This window comes from Danio rerio, chromosome 4 (genome assembly GCF_052040795.2).
Source record: "Danio rerio strain M-AB ecotype USA chromosome 4, GRCz13ab, whole genome shotgun sequence".
Lineage (NCBI taxonomy): Eukaryota > Metazoa > Chordata > Actinopteri > Cypriniformes > Danionidae > Danio > Danio rerio.
Window position 1 is genome coordinate 69,455,147 of NC_141024.2, and position 17,337 is coordinate 69,472,483.

The 17,337-nt window shown below is 40.6% G+C and overlaps 1 long non-coding RNA gene and 3 other non-coding genes across 4 annotated transcripts; 3 read left to right on the forward strand and 1 right to left on the reverse strand.

The window, feature by feature from the left end:
- Positions 1-7: 7 nt before the first annotated feature.
- Positions 8-1,671, reverse strand: LOC137491323 (uncharacterized). Its single transcript, XR_015484448.2, has 2 exons — positions 479-1,671; positions 8-377 (listed from the first exon to the last, which is right to left on the reverse strand). It is a non-coding gene; the product is annotated as an uncharacterized LOC137491323 (long non-coding RNA).
- Positions 1,672-4,385: 2,714 nt separating this feature from the next.
- On the forward strand, positions 4,386-4,459 carry trnat-agu (transfer RNA threonine (anticodon AGU)). The gene has a single exon. It is a non-coding gene; the product is annotated as a tRNA-Thr (tRNA).
- A 1,508-nt stretch (positions 4,460-5,967) lies between these two features.
- Positions 5,968-6,041, forward strand: trnat-agu (transfer RNA threonine (anticodon AGU)). Its single transcript has one exon. It is a non-coding gene; the product is annotated as a tRNA-Thr (tRNA).
- Positions 6,042-11,569: 5,528 nt separating this feature from the next.
- LOC137494003 (5S ribosomal RNA) lies at positions 11,570-11,688 on the forward strand. The gene has a single exon (XR_015489416.1). It is a non-coding gene; the product is annotated as a 5S ribosomal RNA (ribosomal RNA).
- The last annotated feature ends 5,649 nt before the right edge of the window (positions 11,689-17,337 follow it).

The following is a 17,337-nucleotide window of genomic DNA, read 5'->3' on the forward strand; positions in this document are numbered from 1 at the left end:
CACCGTGTCTGTGTTTACACTTTTATTTAGTTTAAAAAGCATAATATGAATCCACTGAAACAGAATTTTGTGACACTGGGTACTTTTTAAGAAGAATGTGAAATAACGGCACAGTTGAAGACTGTATATATAATAGTAATATCAAATAGTAACTACACTAAAGAAACTAAACAACTTCCAGTACATACAAGTGCAAACAAATGAACAAAATCTGAACATTAATCAAACAACATAGAGACAACATAGGTAATGTCTTTAATTAAAAATGGCAGTGAATCCAAGGATGAATATACTATAGCTTGCTGTGAAGAATAAACATGCCAGGTTAATTCTCGGCAGTGAGGTCCATGTCTGCTGACCTTAAAAGCCTTGATAATCTAAAACAAAAAGAAGACGACAACCAGAAAAATCACAATAATTTGGTTGAAACTTAAAGATGGGTGGAAGGGAGGGTTAAGCGCAGTTTGAGCGTACTTACCAGGCTGTAATTCCACATGTGTTGTACAGAATCCAGAGAGAAAGAGGTGAGCATATGGAGTAGCCTACTCACACTCTCACTATTGCATAAAGAAAACTTATGAGAAAAAAAGAGCAAATGAAAAGTCAGTAAAAGAAAATACATTTCTCTGAAAGTAAAGGTGAATGGTTTGTAAGGCCCACTCATTCAGCCTATTACAACCAAATCTCTATTTGGAGAGCAATGTTGTTGCTTGGCAGTGCAGAAAGAGTACTCCAGGGTGAGAAGAGCCAGCCTGATCTCACGAGAAAACGTAAGTATTTTACGTTTTGCCAGTTTAGTGGCTAATTCGTAGGAATTCGTACGAGTTCAGTAGTACGAAATGGTACGATTTTAAAAAGGAGGCGTGGCACCTGACCCCACCCCTAACCCCAACCGTCATTGGGGGATAAGCAAATCGTACTAAATTGTACGAATTAGATCGTACAAATTCATACGAATTAGCCACTAAATGAAAAAGTTACGAATTGCCGTGAGATTGTGTTGGAAGAGCAGTGTTGGTTGTCCAGAGTCCAGAGAGAGAGGAGAAAATATGGCCACAGGTGGAAACTTGGAGTTGGACATGTTAGAAGTGGGTGAGTATGGGGGATGGAAAGATGTTGTTTTACATCCAGTCCAATTCCAGCCCTTTCCCAGATCTCCTCTTTGAGCCATAATCATAGAGTAACTCCTCATCACTCGAAATGTCTTTTGTAGCAATGAAGAGAATGATGTCTCTAAAATTAAGGACATACAGCCTGGGCCGGATACTGGCTCTTTTGCTGGAGTGACGGATCAGGCATCCATAATTAAACTTCATGGGATGGCACTGGCAACTTTCTTCATGTGCGTCAATGCACATGGCTTCATGTTGCTTGTTCTTATAAAAAAACAAATGGCCAGCTCTGATGCCGCTTGTCGAAGCAATTGCCATCCCATCTTCATGGCTAACCAGCTCGCCGTGGTATTCACAGACAACCTCCCCGATCTGAAAGGGTCTTTTTTCAGGGTGAAAAAATCATTTTTTTCACAAAGCTGCTGTCGATGACCAAGTCCAACCTGGCAAAAGGTTTCCACTGCTTCAGAACCACTGCAGCCTGTGGGACGTTTGACGTCCACCCTTGTTTGTCCATCCAGCGGCTTATTTTGGACTCTGGTGGCTGCTGTCCAGCAAAGTGTTCTAGAAACACAAAACACATCAGTATTCGGCTATTCTCACTCAATTCCCCTGTTTGTGTCATTAATCATCTGTATACTCACCGAGAGCATGCTGTTCACGCAGCTTGAGCTGCTCGCTACGCCAGCGGTCATAGCAGTGCCTCTCATGTTCTGAGCCACACAGCTCAGTCCTGCGTGCCCTTTTTGGAGGAGGCCCCTCCAGAGTCACTGGACAGAACTGCTCAAGAATTTATAGGCCGTCTGTTCGTCCACCCTTGTCTCACAGCTGGAAGCTCTACTAGACCTTTGTCTATAAGATCACAAAAATAAATATTGAAGGAAGGAAAGGTATGTTCCAATCGACCTAAAATCAACATCATTTCAACGTTAGACAAACCAATTAGGTTGATTATATGTTGGAAATGCGTGGATTGTATAATGTTGTTTCGAACGATTGAAAATGAACATTGATTCAACGTTGGGTAAGTAACCAATTGTGACGATTTCAGGTTAGGATTGAATGAAGTGCCTGATGTCGTTTCTACATTACCCAGATGAGCAAAACGATGTTGAACCAACGTCAGTGATCAACGTGGATTTGATATCAAAAGAAATGTTGATTTTAGGTTTTGTAAAAAAATACATGTTGTACTTGGCCTAAAATGTACATTCTTAAATGTTATTAAGGGCAGCAATTCGCACATAGATTAAGGTACATCTGAACAGTGATTAACAATAATAAAATCCAAATGTCAAAAAATGCCGTTTATCGCGTTTTGCAACCGAACTCTTCATATACATACTGTTGAAGTCAGAATTATTAGCCCCCCTGAATTTTCAGCCCCTCTGTTTATTATTGCCACAATTTCTGTTTAACGGAGAGAATATTTTTTTCAACACATTTATGAAATAATATTTTACTAGATGTTATTCAAGACACTTCTACACAGCTTACGGTGACATGTGAAGGCTTAACTAGGTTTATAAAGTTAACTAGACAGGTAAGAGCAATTTATTAGGGCTCATAATTCTGACAACTGTACTTGCTTGTTTTCTACTAAGTTACTTTTGTATTTCCATTTTAATTTATTTTCAAAATTTTATTTATATATATATAGTCATTTTATTTATGTAATATGCTTGCTGTGTTTAGATAAGAATCCTCTGCCTTTTATACTTTAGTTTAAATTCATTCAAAATTGTATTTTATATATAATTGTTTTATTTCTGTCATATGCTTGCTGTGTGTGTTTAGATATATATTTTGTAATAAACTGCAATATATTTAAACAGTAAGGCCTTTTTCTTTTTTGATTTCTTGCATCATTTCAGAGAAAACAAGTACAAACTGTATATTCTAATGACTTTCATTTGTAACATAGATTATAATAATTTGGTATTTTTTTCTCAAGCAATGCAAAGTGCATTATTTATAACATACTACATGCATCCACTTAAAAACCTGTTTAGTGATGGAAAGTTCTGATTATTTTACTCACTCGGATCTTTGAGTCTCGTTCATCGAGATGAACGAATCTTTTTTCGAGTCATTTCGTTCATTTGGTTCAATTTGCCAAAATGTTATTAAAATTTTAAGAATTGCTTCCAAACACATCTACAACTAGCCCAAAAGGTTGATTGCATAAAACATGAGTGATAAATAGAATACTATAAGAAGGAGAAAATAATACTTTAACGTTTACCTGCTCTTTTGTCATTAAACGCATCTTTGTCACTTTGCTCAGCTCACCTCTTTATGTCTTCTAATGTCAGTGGTTCGTTCATGTTACACTTGCAGTTACATTTAATCTTAACCAATGTACACAGTCTGAGCCGTTAGGAGCCATGATAATTAGTTCACCTATCAAGTCTCAAGTCGTGCGTTATTTACGTAACAGAATGAGTCAAACCTAAGGACTCGAGAAATGAGAGGTTCAATTCTTTTTCCGGCCCTAAATGCGTATGATTGGCCCGTTATGAACGAGTGACTCAGACCTGATAGAGGACTCGAGAGATGAACGGATCAATTCTTTTTCCGGCTCTAAACGCGAATGATTGGCCCGTGATGAACAAGTGACTCAGACCCGATAGAGGACTCGAGAGGTGAACAGATCAATTCTTTTTCTGGCTCTAAATGCATATGATTGGTTTCTGCCTCAAAAAAAACGACTCAAAATGTGATGAAGACTTGAAATAACTATACCACCTGCACATATGCATATTCCCTGGGGTCCGTTCTTGTACCTCGCTTAAATGATCTAGGATGATTTGGCAGATACTGAATTTTTAAATCTTGATAACTGATCTCTCGCTAATTTGGTTCTTTAAAGAAGTTCGCGAATCAGATTAGAATGTCTGGATAAACTGATCTGAGATCGCTGCTTGTGTTGTGAAGGACAGATCTATCGATCATATAACAGATCATCAGATCAGATCTATCGATCCTCGAAATCATCAGCAATGTCGTTCAAGAGCCTCTTTATGCATAGTACCTGATTTCCCTTTGTAATGTTGTTCAGCTGGTCAAAGCGCCTGTCTTGTAAACAAGAGATCTTGGGCTCAAATCCCAGCAGCGCCTTAGTCCAGGTGGTGCGTGTGCTTGTTTTGTAGAGCTTGCCGGAATGAATTATAAAATTGTATAGCTTAAACAATCTCTTTGCTTGCCATTTTTAGACTTGCTGTCTTTTTTTAGTCTCTGTGTGCAAAAACGTCTTGCCTTCTATTCAGCGTTGGCGCTGTAGCTTAGTTGGTCAAAGCGCCTGTCTAGTAAACAGGAGATCCTGGGTTCAAATCCCAGCAGTGCCTAATGTACAGGTGCCAGTTTTGCTTTTTGTTAAGAGTAACGAGTTTTTATGCAGCGGGATGTTTAGCAGTCGGTTTCTTAACAAAACTTAAATCCTTAAGAACGCTGCACGTTCAATAGGACTTTGGACAATGGCTTTATATAGCATAATGTGGTAATCCCTAACCAATTGGACTTTAATATTTCAAGTCCAGACATTCCCACTGAATCCCAGCAGTGCCTTGTCTGCAGTTGGCTGTTCTTTCATGGGCCAGAGAGTACTAAAAAATGCTTTCTGTGCAACAGTGCTAGAGGCAGCAGAGCACTCAGGCTATGTGGTGCATTGGATAGCGCATTGGACTTCTAGGCTGTGAGTTAAGCCTTACAAAGGTTGAGGGTTCGAGTCCCAACAAAGTCACAAGCTTTGCTCTTTTTCTTCACTGGCTTAAGGTGTTGTGCGTTTCTAACATTTTAGGCATATGTCCATCCCGTTTTGCTTCTTTCTTTCATTGCGCAATGCAGGCTCAGATACTAGGGGTACTCTACAATAAAGCCGATGACTTAATTGAGCTGTTTTAAAAAAGGGAGATTAGAAAACAGTGTAGGGCCGAGTGGGCTTGAGGAATGACTCGAAGGCAACCTGTGGTTTTGGGGAAAAGTAACTGCTACCTATTGTTGAGATCACGCCTTTTGGATTTGTCGTACAAGAGCCTCTTTATGCATGTGCAAAGTAACTGAGTGGAAAGCACAGTAAATTTTGCTTCCCCCCCACTGTCTTAGATGAAACTGCTTTTGGATGTATCGTATCCAGAGGTTTTTTCTTTTAGTGTTAAGACTAAGTTGGCCAGAGCACCTGTCTTGGGAACAGCAGGTGCTAGGTTCAAATCCAAACTGCACCTTTCCCTCAGATTATGGGAGAGTGGCTTTCTGATCTGAAACTCTTTCAATGGCCGAGAGCATATGTTTGTACTGATTTCCATTTTCCGAGGTGACTCTGGGTTTGGATGTAATGAAACTGGAGGTTCCAAAAAACACTTTACACATGATTAAGGATAGATTAAATAAAAATAAATTCACACATTTTTTGCTTTGATCTTGATCAGAGGCCAGGTTACCGGTCAGGTTTGAGACATGATCATCCAGACTCTAAAAGACCAAGTCCGTCTTGTCAGCATTTTCTGCAACCTGACATGCTGGTTTTTGTTGTGTATTATTTTTTCTTCTTCAATTTTTGTTATCGGAGAAATGTCTCTTACTGTGAATTTATGTGGCGCTGTGGCTTAGCTGGTCAAAGCGCCTGTCTTGTAAGCAGGAGATCCTGGGGTCAAATCTCAGCAGTGCCTTAGTCCAGGTGGTGTGTGTGCTTGTTTCATAGAGCTCACCGGAATGAATTATAAAATTGTATAGCTTTGAGGTGTAATGAATAGTGCGACAAATAGAGTTAAACAACCTCTTTGTTGCCATTTTAAGACTTGCTGTCTTTTTTTTTTAGTGTCTGTGTGCAAAAACGTCTTGCCTCCTATTCAGTGTTGGCGCTGTGGCTTAGTTGGTCAAAGTGCCTGTCTAGTAAACAGGAGATCCTGGGTTCAAATCCCAGCAGTGCCTAATGTACAGGTGCCATGTTTGCTTTATGTTAAGAGTAACGAGTGTTTACGCAGCGGGATGTTTAGCAGTCGGTTTCTTAACAAAACTTAAATCCTTAAGAACGCTGCACGTTCAAGAGGGCTTTGGACAATGGCTTTATGTAGCATAGTGGGGTAATCAATTGGACTTTAAAGGTGCAGTAGGTGATCTTTCACAATGCTAACAGCTTAGCATAAATCTCTGAATTACAGTTCCTCCCTTGCCGTCTAGAGCCACACCTCCTTAAATACGAGCACAGCAAAAGAACCCCCTCTCATGTATAAAAGCAACTATGGCTTGTCCTGTGGCATGCAAGCCAAACGTCTTGTCCTCTTATCAGCATTGGTGCTGTGGCTTAGTTGGACAAAGCGCCTGTCTAGCAAACTTTAAATCCTTGGTTCAAATCCCAGCAGTCCCTAATGTACAGCAGCTGGGGTTGCATCTTCTTAAGAGTCATGAGTGTTTATGCAGCGAGCTGTTTAGCAGTCTTTTTCTTAACAAAACTCAAATCCTTAAGAACGCTGCTTGCTTAAGAGGGTTTTGGACAATGGCATTATATAGCATGGTATGGTGATGCGTAACCAATTGGACTTTAAAATTTCAAGTCTAAACATTCAAACATGCAGTGCTACCGTTTTTTTTCTTGTTTCGATTAAACAATTACCTCCTGTCTGGCACTGTGGCTTAGTTGGTCAAAATGCCTGTCTAGTAAACAGGAGATTTTGAGTTTGAATCCCAGCAGTGCCTTGTCCGCAGTGAGCGGTGCTTTTATGGGCCAGAGAGTACCAAAAAGTGCTTTCTGTGCAGCAGTGCTAGAGGCAGGAGAGCACTCAAGCTCTGTGGTGCAATGGATAGCGCATTGGACTTCTAGGCTGTGAGCTGAGGCCAGGGATTTAATCGGGCCGGGCCAATTGCCCAGGAGGTTAAGCAGTGAGGACAAAATCATGTTGCGTTTTCACTCTCGGGCTAGTAGCTTGCAGCACGTCACGCAAACCCCGCCCCCATAACGTCCCCCGAATCGAACGTCATACAACCCGCCCACTTCAGTGGGAATCAGGCAGATAAAGCACACCATCACATCCTCACAAAACCATTCAAATGAAGACAACTGAAACAAATGACACGTTACTGTACTCCATTACATTGTATGTCTATACGCACATGCCTATGTGTTCTCATTCATCATATTAATTTACTCACCAACCGACTGAATTTGAAAAAAAAATTTATAAATAAAGAAACTGCAAAGAAACGATTCAATCATATTGAAGAGATTTGAACTAACCTTCTGACACAACTAGTGATCCAGGTCCCTGACGGAATATGGCTCCCCAGACATGAATTTTTACTGGATGCTTTGCTTTCGGTTTCACAACATGCCGGTTTATCAATAGGGTATGTCCTATTAATAAATTTGTAGGACATGTAAGCACATATAAAGTAAATAGCCTAAATAAAGAGATGCATGGATAAATGTTAAATAAATAAATCTTTTCATTATGGCATTGTTCTAAATGGCTTACCTGGCTTTTCCAAAGGTCCACCCAGGGGCGGACTGGCCATCTGGCAGACCGGGCACTTTCCTGGTGGGCCGACGTACTTTTTGGGCCGGGCTGATCATCGTCTTATGATCTGATCGGCCCATAAAAGGCTTAGCATATGTTCTGGCATTCGAGAGATCATGGTGTTTCTGTTGAAGTTCTTTTACTCTCACTCTTTTAGCGTTTTGAAGGATGTTGTTGCAAAACTTTATGTCATCTTTATCAAAAATAGCTGCAAATACAAACATATATGCCATAGTCCAGCCCCCATCGTGAAATTGAGTACATACATGACGAGGTGGAAGAGTCCATCGAATCCCATCCTTGTCGTTCAAATGCTCTGGCATTTGAAAGAGCCTGGTGCTTCCGTGGAAGGTGTTTTACTTGCACGCTCTTATCATTTTGAAAGATGTTGTTGCAAAATTTAACGTCATCTTTACCGAAAATAGCAGCAAATACATACAGAAATGCCGTAGTCCAGCCCCCAACAGGAAAGTGAGTACATACATGACGGGGTGGCCGAGTCCATCAAATCCCATTTTTGTCGTTCATTTGCTCTGTCGTTCATACGGTAAAACTGATAGTCGTTTTACCGAAAATAGTTGCAGAAACATACATATACAAATAAGTGTCACAGTCCAGCCTCCACCAGAGAAGAAAGAAAATAAGTGACGAGGTGGCTGAGTGGTTAAGGCGATGGACTGCTAATCCATTGTGCTCTGCACGCGTGGATTCGAATCCCATCCTCGTCGCTCATTTGTTCTGGCGTTCGAGAGGTCATGGTGTTTCTGTAGAAGTTAGTTTATTCTCACTCTTTTAGCGTTTTGAAGGATGTTGTTGCAATATTTTATGTCATCTTTATCAAAAATAGCTGCAAATACAAACATATATGCCATAGTCCAGCCCCCATCGTGAAAGTGAGTACAAACATGATGAGGTGGAAGAGTCCATCGAATCCCATCCTTGTCATTCAAATGCTCTGGCGTTTGAAAGTGGCCGGTGCTTCCGTGGAAGGTGTTTTACTCGCACACTCTTATCGTTTTGAAGGATTTTGTTGCAAAATTAAACTTCATCTTTACCGATAATAGTAGCAAATACATACAGAAATGCCGTAGTCCAGCCCCCAACAGGAAAGTGAGTACATACATGACGGGGTGGCCGAGTCCATCGAATCCCATTATTGTCGGTTATTTGTTCTCTTGTTCATACGGCAAAACTGAAAGTCTTCTTACAGAAAATAGTTGCAAAAACATACATATACAAATATGGGGTACAGTCCGGCCTCCACCAGAGAAAAAGGAAGATACATGACGATGTGGCTGAGTGGTTAAGGCGATGGACTGCTAATCCATTGTGCTTTGCATGCATGGGTTCGAATCCCATCCTAGTCGCTCATATGTTCTGGCATTTAAGAGATCATGGTGTTTCCGCAGAAGTTCTCTCACTCTTTTAGCGTTTTGAAGGATGTTGTTGCAAAATATTATGTCAACTTTATCGAAAATAGCTGCAAATACAAACATATATTTCATAGTCCAGCCCCCATCATGAAAGTGAGTACAAACATGACGAGGTGGAAGAGTCCATCGAATCCCATCCTTGTCATTCAAATGCTCTGGCGTTTGAAAGAGGCCGGTGCTTCCGTGGAAGGTGTTTTACTCGCACGCTCTTATCGTTTTGAAGGATTTTGTTGCAAAATTAAACTTCATCTTTACCGATAATTGTAGCAAATACATACAGAAATGCCGTAGTCCAGCCCCCAACAGGAAAGTGAGTACATACATGACGGGGTGGCCGAGTCCATCGAATCCCATTATTGTCGGTTATTTGTTCTCTTGTTCATACGGCAAAACTGAAAGTCTTCTTACCGAAAATAGTTGCAAAAACATACATATACAAATATGGGGTACAGTCCGGCCTCCACCAGAGAAAAAGGAAGATACATGACGATGTGGCTGAGTGGTTAAGGCGATGGACTGCCAATCCATTGTGCTTTGCATGCATGGGTTCGAATCCCACCCTTGTTGCTCATATCTTCTGGCATTCAAGAGATCATGGTGTTTTTGTAGAAATTCTTTTACTCTCACTCTTTCAGCGATTTGAAGGATGTTGTTGCAAAATTTTATGTCAATTTTATTGAAAATAGCAGCAAATACAAACATATATGCCATAGTCCAGCCCCCATCGTGAAAGTGAGTACATACATGACGAGGTGGAAGAGTCCATTGAATCCCATCCTTGTCGTTCAAATGCTCTGGCGTTTGAAAGAGGCCGGTGCTTCCGTGGAAGGTGTTTTACTTGCACGCTCTTATCGTTTTGAAGGATGTTGTTGCAAAATTTAACGTCATCTTTACCAAAAATAGCAGCAAATACATACAGAAATGCCATAGTCCAGCCCCCAACAGGGAAGTGAGTACATACATGACAGGTGGGCCGAGTCCATCGAATCCCATTTTTGTCGTTCATTTGCTCTGTCGTTCATACGGCAAAACTGAAAGTCATCTTACCGACAATAGTTGCAAAAACATATGTAACCCTAGTGAAATAGTTAAATATTTATTTATAATATTATTTAGAGCAGTATAATCATATTATTATTTTATCTACAAGTCTTTATAAATATAATAAACGAAAAAAAATTCATGTATACAAATGTAGTTTGAGGTAAAGTATCAACCAATCGTAGGAGCGGGTTGTTAGATCTGCCCCTTCCAGCTTGCCGGGAGAGAGAGACAGAGCAGAGACGAGACCGGTTGGCAGAACAATAGAGAGGAGCAAACTTGAACAAAAAGATTAAAATACAGTATGTTATGATTCCTAAACAGTTTAAAAGTGATTGTAATTGTACCAAATCAAGTTGTACCTGCAAAATCGTTGTTATTTAGCGTGTTAGTGTGTTTAAGAGTGTGTTGAAGACCGCATGTTGCATTGCGTTTACAATGCGCTGACGCCATTTTGCAATCGCGTGTGTGTGAGAAGACCATAGAGTGACATCGCGAACTTGACAGGTATTCCATTATATTAGCTCATTTTATGGTAAACATGTGTGTGTATGTGTTTTATTTGTTCCACGTGTTGTATATTTTGTATGTTTTTGAAATTATTCTGAACATATTAAACTTATTTATAAATTCTGGTCTGTGATCAGGCCAGGTTTTTTTCTGAGGACATTTTTCCAGTTTCACTGGATTCCTTGTATTGATGGCGAGCCTCCTACATCGACCTGGAAAATTGTGAAGTACACATATTTCAATTTATCCTCATTTCACCGGATAAAGTAAGAATTTGCCAAAAAGTTAATTCCTTTATTGGACTGCGATTTTTAAATACAGCTCTAAGGACTGATTTTCTTGGAGGGAAAAAACAGAACTTTATCTGAATTTAACTAATTTCACCAATTTCAGAGTGAACAACGACACTGATTTATTTGTGTTATTTTATGGATTCTTTTGTTTTCACTTGAATTCATTTATTGTGATTTGTGTTTGATTTAAAATAATTGAATAGTGGGTGCACCCTGGGGTTGTGTATAAATAGTTATGTTACTGATGTAAGTATTTTTTACTAAGACAAATACGAAAAGGAAAAAATTCAGACAATCTAAAGTAAAATTATTTTTGTATTTAAAACATTCAACAACAGTTTGTCTTTGGTTATTGCTCAGTTTCACCCCCATCCCCTTTTACTTACCTTGTAATCTTCTGGTTTTATTGTCTGGTCCAATAATAAATAAATATAGTACACCTGTTACACTTGGATGGGAGACCGCCTGGGAATACCAGGTGCTGTAAGCTTTTCGAAGTCCTTCATTTGGCAGCTGATACACTTCCCCGTGTCACAGCTTCGCTGCCATTATTTTTTCTCGCCTTCAAGGGCATTGTTTCTGTCGGTGCTGAGTCGATGCCAGCTGAGCTGTGCTCGGTCCCTGGTGTTGCGCCTGTTTTAAATAGCCAACTCTTGACGGCTTCTCTCGCTTATGGCCATACCACCCTGGAAATGCCCGATCTCATCTGAACTCGGAAGTAAAGCAGGGTCGGGCCTGGTTAGTACTTGGATGGTAGACTGCCTGGGAATACCAGGTGCTGTAAGCTTTTCCAAGTCCTTCATTTGGCAGCTGATACACTTCCCCGTGTCACAGCTCCGCTGCCATTATTTTTTCTCGCCTTCAAGGGCATTGTTTCTGTCTGTGCTGTGTTGATGCTAGCTGAGCTGCGCTTGGTCCCTGGTGCTGCGCCTGTTTTAAATAGCCAACTCTTAACAGCTTCTCTCGCTTACGGCCATACCACCCTGGCAATACTCCATCTTGGTACATTCCAGGAAGTGTTTGGCTGCAGTTAGGGGAGAAAGGCTCTCCCCACTCTTTGTTTGTTTTCTTTTTTATTTGTAAAGTATTAGAGTTAATTTGGTTATTTTGTTTTTGTGAAGTTGATTTTCCTCCTGTAGTGGCTATTTTCTCTAAGGAGGCTCTCTCAGTGGTCAAGAAACAAAGTCTTACCCGGGATGTCTTTTACAAGTTTTATTCTTTATAAAGAAGATCACAGTCATACAGCAACAACAGTTTCTGCAGAGTGAGATACTAAAGCCAAGTGTGTTCATCCTTTTATCTGGTTTGTACTGCTTACGAGGTCAACTCCTAATAAGGCCTCATCTACAATTACGTCAGGCGTCTTCTGCTGTTCGTGCGATATGCTCATAACAACCACACATCCTTCTTAGGATAATGAAAAAGCTTTCACCTAAAGAAATATAGTTATCTATGAAAAATGTACACACATAGGTTTTATGATGAACATATGGAGAACACAGATACACACACATGTAATAATGAGTCTTAGACAAGTTTCTAACATATAAAGCTCATCTAAAAATGAATTTCCATTACAATTCCTCTCTTTTTATAATTCATTGATAACTCATCATCAAATTCATTTTTTCACCTTTTCTAAAATCACACTAGTTATAAATCACATTCTGATTATATTGATCATGCTGATTACAAAAAAATCATTCCAATTATATTAATTACACTGGTTACATAAATCATTTAACAGGTTTCTGCACACATTAATACACTAGAGATGTTCAAACCCTCCTCTTAATATAGTTTCCCCATTAAGATTTACTTTTCAAAACATCCCTCTTCCCTGGGAGCCGGGCTAAACGAATAATCACTGTTATTGCGCTCCTGACCGAAGTCAGACCCTCAGTCACCCCTCAGAGGTTTCCATCACAGAAATTGCCTGTTATTTGCACATTATTGATTAATTCCACACAACAAAATTCAGAAACATTTGTCAATCAATTAAAATTACTAACCCTCTACATTGTTAATTCAATTATAATACTCATAAACATAGGAACACGTTGTTGTTTCTGTACTCTTAAACATACATCTCATTTACACTCTTCTCTCGATTTTCATGCAAATGATCACTCTTTTAAGACTTGTTACAGAGCATACAACTCATACAGTTTGCTGTTTTTCTTTAGATAGACCCAAAATACATTTAAGCAAGCAAATAGTCGTCTCAAAATTCAAACAAAAGTCAGATCCATTAACATTTTCTCAATTAAGTAACAGCCGTTACCTAAATCTGTTCTTAGTTTGTTCACGGGTTTTCTTTGTTCATATCCACATAGCTGCTGCTATCACCAAAGTCATAATCAAATTCATCCCCCATATCAATATTCATACCCTCTTTGTTGACAGCCATCTTTTCCATCTGAAGGGATGATGTAGCTGTAATTAGTCTGCCCACTGACCATGATACAAATTCCAATATACATGGCAGACAACATAATATCACCAGGCCCACCCCCAATACAGGTAAAACCACAGTAAAGGCCCAGTAGATCCAGTTTCCCCACTTAAATGACAGCCAATCTAGCCATCAGTTGTTAGCGTTATTAGGCACTTTTACGGCCAATCTCATATCAACTACAATGCCAGTAATGTTTTGTTGTAATCAGGTTAATTAAGGTGACACTAGCAGCAATGCCAGTGTTGTTCTCCTCAGACCACACATTCCTTGCACACAGAATGGATGCCACCAATCTTTTCGTCCATCTTCAGACCCTTAATGTGATGGTCAAGCACAGCTTTTTCACCTCTCTTTTGGTAGCCTTCTCCTCCGTCTGATTGCTGCTTGGTGTTGTATTCAGAAGTTACTGTTTCACACACACACCTCTTGACTTTGTTGTTGTTTCTCCCCAGCTGTGACCTTGCTTCACTCAGATATCAGCCTGCTCTTTTCCTTCAGACAGCTTCAGAGCCCCTCTTTCTCTCCTACTCTCTCGCAGAATCCTCCTCAGGTGGTGGAATTTTCCTGCAGTGCCCAGCGTGCACCCACGTCGCCCGCTCCGCGACCTTCACCGCTGTCTCAGTGGTCAGTAGCACTTGAAATGGACCCAGCCAACGTTTCGCTCTCCAGCTCTTCCTCCTCAGGTCCCTTATCACCACGAAATCGCCAGGCCTCAGATTGTGTAGTGGTCTGTCAGCTGCCTTCCCCAATGCGGCCTTTACCTGCACACAAACATTTGACAACACATGAGACATTTCTTTACCGTAATTCAACATGTCATCCTCACACACATCTGTTGAGGGCAGCTGCTGTTTACCCCCATTCACACCTACACGCGGTGGTCTGCCAAAGACAATTTCAAACGGGCTCAAATTCATTTTTGGTCTTTTTCTCATTCTCATGTACATCAGGACAATGGGTAGAGCTTGAACCCATGTAAGCCCTGTGTCTTCACAGCATTTTGCCAATTTGTTTTTTTTTCACAATACCATTTTCTCTCTCAACAGCTCCGCCTGAAGCTGAATGGTGACTGCAATGTGTTCTCAAATCAATTTCCAATTGATGGCCCACTTGTTTGATTGCTTCTGTAACAAAATGGGTACCATTATCTGAGCTTATTTTTTGTGGTATTCCCCATCTCGGCACGATTTCAGTCAGTAACGCTTTTGCTACCGCAGCCGAATCTTGTTTTGAGGTTGGAAAAACTTCAACCCACTTTGACCACATGTCAACCATCACCAAACAATACCTTTTCCCATTGCATGGGGACAATTCAATGAAATCCATCATCAAATATTCAAATGGCCCTGTTGGAGGTGGATGAGATGATTGTGGAACCTTTATCGCTCTGGCCACATTATGTGTGTTGCAAATTACACATTGTCTACAGAAATTGTCCGCAAATGTAGTGAACCCCTTTGTGAACCACAGTTCGTTCATTTGCGCAACCATTGCTGTTTTTGACACATGATCTTTACCGTGAAGTAATTTCCCATAATGTTGGAAAAATGTTTTGGTAAACACGCCTTGCCCTCAGCACACTTCCACACATTATCTTTCATCACACAGCCAGACTGTCTCCACTTGTTCTTCTCCAGCCCCGTCGCGAAGGTCTGCATATCCTGCAAAGAAGAACACACGTCATTGTCATTATCAACAGATAGCAGAGAACATTCAGAGTTGCCCTCGTCTCGGGACGCCGCGACTTTTGCTGCTGCGTCTGCTCTGTAGTTACCTGCAGAAACAGAATCTTTGTTGTTAGTGTGCGCTGCGCATTTACAAATGGCCAGTTTGTCAGTTAGTAAAATCGCATCAAGCAGCGCTGCCACTAAAGGAGCATGGAGTATTGGTCGACCATCAGACTTTAGAAATTTTCTCTGTTTCCACAGAGCCCCAAAATCATGAGCTACCCCAAATTCATACCTAGAGTCAGTGTAAATGGTAGCTTCTTTTTCTGCCATCAAATTACATGCCTCTGTCAACGCCACGAGCTCTGCTGCCTGTGCCGAATAGTGCCCTGGTAATTTACCAGAAGCCATCACATCAAATTCAGTTGTTACAGCGTAACCAACCTTATTCTGGCCTGTTTGTGGATCTTTGAACGCTGAACCATCCACAAAGAGGACATTGTCACAATTTTCAAGTGGTTCGTAAGAGAGGTCAGGTCGTGGTGTACACACCTGTTCAAGTGCTGTTAAACAACAATGATGCTCTTCCCCATCCTCCCCAGTAGGAAGAAGAGTAGCTGCATTCAAACCAGTACATTGTTTAACAGTCACATTTGGCATATCTAACAAGATAGTGTGATATCTCAGCCAGCGAGCTGTTGACAGATGCGATGTTTTTTGTTTTTGGAGTATCATGGACCCAGAATGTGGCACCATCAATATCAGATCAGAATAACCAACAAAATCTCTTGAAGCCATCACAGCTTTTTCCGCAGCCGCCACTGCTCTTAAGCAACGTGGCAGGCCTGCTGCTACAGGGTCAAGTTTGCTCAAAGTAGGCCACAGGTCGCAATCTACCTCCATGATCCTGTAGGAGCAATGATGTCATGAACCCATTTCTCTCATCTACCCTCTGAACAAATGGTTTTGTTGGTACAGGTAAACCCAATGCAGGGGCCTCAGCCATTTGTAACTTCATGTTTACAAATGCCTGCTCTGCCTCTTTCGTCCACTCTAGTTTATCAGTGGATTTCATCCCCTTCCCTAGTGTTAGGGCTCTCAGGGGTTGTTCCAAAATTGCATAATTAGGAAAAAATGTGCGACAATATGAGCACATTCCCAAAAAAGACAACATTTGTTTTTTTTCGTTAACGGTTTTGGTACATTTTTTATACCACTTACCCTTTTTTCAGACAGGGATTTACTGTGTGGTGTAATGACATGCCCCAAAAATGTTACCTTTTGTTTAACAAACTGCAATTTTGTCAAACTGACTTTGTGGCCCTCCTTAGCCAGGTGTTTAAGGAGAGTCACAGTGTCTTTCACACATGTCTCCTCATCCTCAGCACATATCAACAAGTCATCAACATACTCTAACAAAGCAGTTCCAGCTGTCAGGGTCAAAGGTTCCAAACTTCTTAACAACGCTTCATTGTACAAAGTTGGAGATGCTGTAAAACCCTGACACAGACGTGTAAAGGTGTAGCCTTTACCGTTAAAATTGAATGCAAACCAAAATTGGCTGTCTTTGTCCACTGGCACACTGAAAAATGCATTAGCCAGATCAACAACTGAATAGAATTGTGATTTTTCAGGAATTTGTGACAAACTCGTGTACGGATTTGGAACTAATGGAGCCCTTTGTTTGACAGCTGCATTTACTACTTGTAAATCCTGTACAAAACGCCATTCTGTAGGCATCCCATTATCCCTTATCTTTTTAACAGGAAAAATAGGGGTGCGAACCTCAGAATTGTTGCATGGTACAATAACACCCTGTTCCAGTAAAGCCTCAAATACTGGGGTAATGCCCTCAATGGCTTCCCTTCTCAAAGGATATTGCTGTTGACAAGGTCTGTTATCAGATTTTGCAGTGATTTTTCACTGGATCACAACCTTTGATTAAACCAACATCTTATTTGCTTTTAGCCCACATTTCACTTGGTATTTCTGCTAAAGCTGGGTGTATGTCTGCAGCGTTAAAGTCAACCATGCAAGAATTCTTTATGCAAAGTTTGCCAATAGCAGTCACAGTTTTTGAAACAGCTGTTTCAGTTTCACTGTCTACTCTAAATGCTTTTGCTAAATTCCATCAACACACTGCTTCACAAACGGCCCTAAATCAGCCCGAGATTGTTGTTTGCCCTTGCAAACTGATATGTGAGGCACAGCCTGTGCTGACAAGAGATACAATGAAACCTTCTTTTCTGACAGAGACACTGAAACTGCACACAGACTATCCTTCCAGTACATTTTCTCTAAAATCAACGTT